The sequence below is a fragment of the Cetorhinus maximus genome, chromosome 25 (genome assembly GCF_964194155.1).
Source record: "Cetorhinus maximus chromosome 25, sCetMax3.hap1.1, whole genome shotgun sequence".
NCBI classification, from domain to species: domain Eukaryota; kingdom Metazoa; phylum Chordata; class Chondrichthyes; order Lamniformes; family Cetorhinidae; genus Cetorhinus; species Cetorhinus maximus.
Window position 1 is genome coordinate 6,862,657 of NC_135903.1, and position 6,000 is coordinate 6,868,656.

A 6,000-nucleotide genomic window follows, 5' to 3' on the forward strand; every position below is an offset into this window, starting at 1 on the left:
GGTTGATCTCCTGGTTTGGTGATAATGGTAGAGTGGGGGATATGCCAGGCCATGAGGTTACAGGTTGTGGTTGAGTACAATTCTGCTGCTGCTGATGGCCCATAGCACCTCATAGTTGCCCAGTCTTGAGTTGCTAGATCTGTTCAAAATCTATCCCATTTAACAAGGTGGTAGTGACACACAACACCATGGAGGGGATCCTCATCGTGAAGTCGGGACTTCATCTCCACATGGACTGTGCGGTGGTCACTCCTACCGATACTGTCATGGACAGAGGCATCTGCGGCAGGCAGGTTGGTGAGGATGAGGTCAAGTATGTTTTTCCCTCTTGTTAGTTTCCTCACTACCTGCCGCAGACCCAGTCTTGCAGCTATGTCCTTTAGGACTTGGCCAGCTTGGTCAGTAGTGGTGCTACCGAGCCATTCTTGGTGATGGACATTGAAGCCCCCCCGCCCATCCAAAGTATATTCTGCATCCTTGCCACCGTCAATGCTTCCCCCAGGTGGTGTTCAACATGGAGGAGTACTGACCCATCAGCTGAGGGAGGGTGGTAAGTGGTAATCAGCAGGATGTTTCCTTGCCCATCTTTGACTGATGCTATTAGACTTCATGGGGTTCAGAGTAGACGTTGAGTATCCCAGGGCAACTCCCTCCCGACTATATACCACTGTGCCGCCACCTCTGCTGGGTCTGTCCTGCCGATGGGACAGGACATACCAGGATTGGTGATGGTAGTGTCTGGGGCATCAGCTGTAAGGTATGATTCCGTGAGGATGACCAAGTCAGGCTTTTGCTTGACTAGTCTGTGTGACAGCTCTTCCAATTTTGGCACAAGCCCTCAGATGTTAGTGAGGAGGACTTTGCAGGGTCGACAGGGCTGAGTTTGCCATTGTCGTTTCCAGTGCCTAGGTTGATGCCGGGTTGTCCGTCCAGTTTCATTCCTTATCCAATTTTCTGTAGCAGTTTGATGCAACTGAGTGGCTTGCTAGACCATTTCAGAGGGCATTTAAGAGTCAACCACATTGCTGTGGATCTGGAGTCACATGTAGGCCAGAGCAGGTAAGGATGGCAGATTTCCTTCCTTAAAGGACAATAGGGAACCAGGTGGGTTTTTACAACAATTGACAATGGTTTCATGGTCATCATTAGACTTTTAATTACACTTCATAGTGTAATTAATTTTCCTTTACAGGTAGTAAACTGCAGGATAATTCAAGTCTTGTCGTTAATACAGAGAGGCAACTTTGTGTGAGTTATCCTATGAACACAGTTGGATGAGCTACCCTAACTGTAAACCATATGCATCAACAGAAGTAAGTACCTAAAATGACTCAGTCAATGAGAAATAACACTGTTAGTTTAGGTATGAAATGAGGTTGGATTTTCAATTGAACATAAATATTTAGTTACTCGTGTTTTATGAGCTTGGAACCAACAGCATTCAACTCAAAATAAGATCAACATCTTTAAAGGATTGTAGCAATAAATTCAAAGTGATTTTTACTAAATTCAGTGCATCAGTGTTTAGTTCAGTGACACTGGTTAGATGTGTTTAACAATACAGGAACAGGAGGAGGCCATTCAGCCCCTTAAACCTGTTCCACTATTCAGTGAGATCATGGTTGATCTTTTATTTCCATTTATTCATTCATGGGATCCTGGAATCACCAGCCAGGCCAGCATTTATTGCCCTTGAGAAGGTGGTGGTGAGCTGCCTTCTTGAACCGCTGCAGTCCGTGTGGTGTAGGTACACCCACTGTGCTGTTAGGGAGGAAGTTTCAGGATTTTGACCCAGCAGCAGTGAAGGAACAGCGACACATTTCCAAGTCAGGGTGGTGAGTGGCTTGGAGGGGAATTTCCAGGTGGTGGTGTCCCCATCTATCTGCTGCCCTTGTCCTTCTAGGTGGTAGACGTCACAGGTTTGGACAGTGCTGTCTAAGGAATTTGCAACCTAACTCTATTCGCCCGCCCTTTCCACAAATCCCTTAATACCCTCAATAAAAATCTATCAATCTCAGATTTAAAATTAACAATTGATCCAGAATCAATTCCTGTCTTCGGAAGAGAATTTCAAACCTCTATCACCCATTCAGTGCAGAAGTACTTCCTAATTACATTTCTGAAGGACCTGACTTCATTTTTTTGTCTGTGGCCCAGCTCCCCCATCCAGCAGAGACTGTGGAATGTTGCCAAATCTCAGTGCCAGGAAGTAGATAGAAAAATCGTCCCAATCAATACTGGAAAGGAGGCCTCAAACAAACATGAGGTGCTTTCTTTTCAAGGCAAGTAGCCTGACCCCTGTTTCAAAGTATTGGTGAAGGGCCCATAATTTTGTCCTTAACTAATATGGCAAGTGGGATACTTTTTCAGCTGAGCAGCCTCAAACTTGTGCACCAGTTTCTAGGCTAACATATTTAGTCACTTTAGGAACATATGAACAGGAGAAGGCTATTCAACCCGCCAAGCCCATTCTGCCATTAAATTAGATCATGATTCGAGGGTCATGAGGGCAGATGGCAAAATGAAGTTGAGACCACAACCAGAGCAGCCATAATCGTATTAACTGGTGGGGCGGGCTCGAAGGGCTGAGTGACCTATTCCTGCTCCTAACTCCTATGTTCCATGACTGATCTGTACCCCAGCTCCATTTACCCATCTCGATTCCATAACGCTTAGTAAGCTTCCCGAACAAAAATCCATCAATTTTAGTTTTGGAATTCACAATTGAACCCATGGTTAGCAGCTTTTTGGGGGACAGAGATCCGGATTCCCACTACCCTTTGTGTGAAGAAGTGCTTCCTGACGTCGCTCCTGAACGGCCTTTAATGTTACGCTTCCTTGTTCTGGACTTCCCCCATCAGAGGAAACACTTTCTTTCTATGTATCCAGTCAACTTCTTTGACCACCTCGAACAATTCAATTAGATCACCTTTAACCTTCTATATTCAAGGGAATATTTATGCAGCCTGTCCTCATAATTTAACACTTTTAGCCCTGGTATCATTCTTGGTGAATCTGCACTGCAGCCCCTCCAAAGTTAATACATCCTTCCTGAGGTGTAGTGTCCTGAACTGAATGAAGTGTGTCAAACGCAGTCTGGTCAGAGCTTCGTACAGCTGTAACGTGCCTCCTGTCAAGGGCAACTATCAAGAAAACTTAACAGAATGCTGTCTTGTTGCTAATTCAGTGGAGTGTGAACTGGAGGATGGCAAAGCAGTAGAGCCTCATGGTCAGACAACACCTTGTGTTCCATTTTGATAATTGAGACACAAGTTCAATACTTAAGCCCTGGGAGCAATGCAGGAAATAAGCAGAAGTCTAGTCGCTAGTGTCAGATGATAAGGAAAGACTGGAGAAATGTGGACTCTTTAAGCTTGCAAGGAAGCGACTGAGAGAAGACTTTCTAGAGATATGAGATATGGATTGACATAGAGGAAGTAAATCTGGAGCACTGCATCGAGGTCATTCTTGCAAGTAGGTCAAGCGGCAGAAGTTCAGACTGGCGAAAGGGAAATGAATGTCCAATGTCAAGAAATTATTTTCATAAACATTCATTAACACATGGCATGGACGACCAGCTGGGGAAGAGGAGGCAAAACCCTGGAGCCCTTTAAAAAAAAAGTTGGGTATTGTGACGGGGGAATTGTAGGTTTTCTGACGAGCTGAAATGGGTCAAATGGTCTTTGTCTTCTATTTTTAGCTTGTGATTTACAAGTGGAAGGATGCACGGTCTGCCTGTTTGGGCACAGAGGTGTATTGAAATAATTTGCATGTCAAGGCAATTCTCCAATTTATTTCTTTAAATGAAAAAGAGAGCTGCACCATTGACTGAGTGAGTAATTGCACTATGTGGTGTGTGTCTGTCACCTCCTCCAGCCCTACAACCTTCTGCTATCTCTGTGCTCCTCCGACTCTGGTCTCTTGTGCATGGCTGATTTAAATCACTGCACCATTGGTGATCATGCTTTGAGCCACCTAGGCTCTATGCTCTGGAATTCCCTCCCTAAACCCCTCTACTTCTCTATCCTCCTTTAAAATGTCCATAAGACCATAGGACCATAAGACATAGGAGCAGAAATTAGGCCATTCGGCCCATCCAGTCTGCTCCGCCAATCAAATCATGGCTGATAAGTTTCTCAACCCCATTCTCCCGCCTTCTCCCCATAACCTTTGATCCCCTTACCAATCAAGAACCTATCTATCCCGGTCTTAAATACACTCAATGACCTGGTCTCCACAGCCTTCTGTGGCAATGAATTCCATAGATTCACCACTCTCTGCCTAAAGAAGTTTCTCCTCATCTCTGTTTTAAAAGGTCTTCCCTTTACTCTGAGGCTGTGCCCTCGGGTCCTAGTCTCTCCTACTAATGGAAACATCTTCCCCACGTCCACTCTATCCAGGCCTTTCAGTATTCTGTAAGTTTCAATCAGATCCCCCCTCATCCTTCTAAACTCCAGCGAGTATAGACCCAGAGTCCTCAAACGTTCCTCATATGTTAAGCCTTTCATTCCTGGGATCGTTCTTGTGAACCTCCTCTGGACCCTCTCCAGGGCCAGAACATCCTTCCTGAGATACGGGGCCCAAAATTGCTCATAATATTCTAAATGTGGTCTGACCAGAGCCTTATAAAGCCTCAGCAGCACATCCCTGCTTTTATATTCTAGTCCTCTCAAAATAAATGCCAACATTGCACCTGCTCGCTTCGGCAGCACATATACTAAAATTGGAACGATACAGAGAAGATTAGCATGGCCCCTGCGCAAGGATGACACGCAAATTCGTGCATTTGCCTTCCTAACTACCGACTCAACCTGCAAGTTAACCTTAAGAGAATCCTGGACTAGGGCTCCCAAGTCCCTTTACACTCCAGATTTCTGAATTCTTTCCCCATTTAAAAAATAGTCTATGCCTCTATTCTTCCTACCAAAGTGCATGACCTCACACTTCCCCATGTTGTATTCCATCTGCCACTTCTTTGCCCATTCTCCTAACCTGTCCAAATCCTTCTGCAGCCTCCCCGCCTCCTCAATACTACCCGTCCCTCCAGCTATCTTTGTATCATCTGCAAACTTAGTCCTTAAAACTCACTTCACTGATCGAGCTTTTGGTCACTTGTCCTAACCTCTCTTGATGTAAATTTTGTTTCACAGCAGTCCTGTGAAATGCAATCAAACATTTCACTACATTAAAAGCGCTATATAAATGCAAGTGGTTGCTGTTGTACCAACATGAAAGGACCCAATTCATTTGTTTTCTTTGTGTTGAGTCACCTTAGCCAGCTGGCAGCAATGGTGCCACGTTCATCCTCAATGCATCTGGGCCAGGACAAGCAGCCAGGGTTCAAGCTACTGGTTGCTAACTGGCTAGAAAGTGAATGTTTGTGGACATCCGCTTGGCCACTCTCCAAGGTCTTCGAGGCTGCTGCCTGATACTCCTGATGGAATTTGTACACCACCCTCCCAACCCACTCCCGTCCACCCCTGTTGAAAATTAGGCAGGTGAACATCAAGCTAGGTTGGGGGAGGGTGTGGGGGGGGCAGTCCTGACAAACGGGTATTGAGCTGAAATGTTAACTCTTGTTTCTCTCGCCGCGGATGCTGCCAACCCTGCTGAGCATTTACGGTATTTTCTGTTTTATTTCCGATTTTAGCATCCGCGGTATTTAACTTTTGTACTCGGGTAGATGTAGATTAGCTTCTCACCCTGACCTGGCCAGCTGCAATTTTAAATTACAGACGATGAGGACACCACCACCGAAACCCTTTCTGATGTGTCCTTGGGGCCTGAGTGCTGCTTTTACCCATGGTTTAAGTTCTCTTCCTACAATAGCAATGACTTTATGTAATATCTTCAATAAAGGAAAACCTTCCAAAGCCTCTTCACAGCAGCAACATAAAGCAAAATTAGACACCGGGCCCACATAAGCCGATGTTCAGCAGGTTGGCCAAAAGCTTGAGGTAGATTTTAAGGGGCTTCTTAAAGGAGGAAAGACAGGTGGAG

At 45.4% G+C, this 6,000-nt stretch overlaps 1 non-coding gene across 1 annotated transcript; it reads left to right on the plus strand.

The window, feature by feature from the left end:
- The first annotated feature begins 4,693 nt into the window (after nucleotides 1-4,693).
- Nucleotides 4,694-4,800, plus strand: LOC144668102 (U6 spliceosomal RNA). Its single transcript, XR_013573422.1, has one exon. It is a non-coding gene; the product is annotated as a U6 spliceosomal RNA (small nuclear RNA).
- The last annotated feature ends 1,200 nt before the right edge of the window (nucleotides 4,801-6,000 follow it).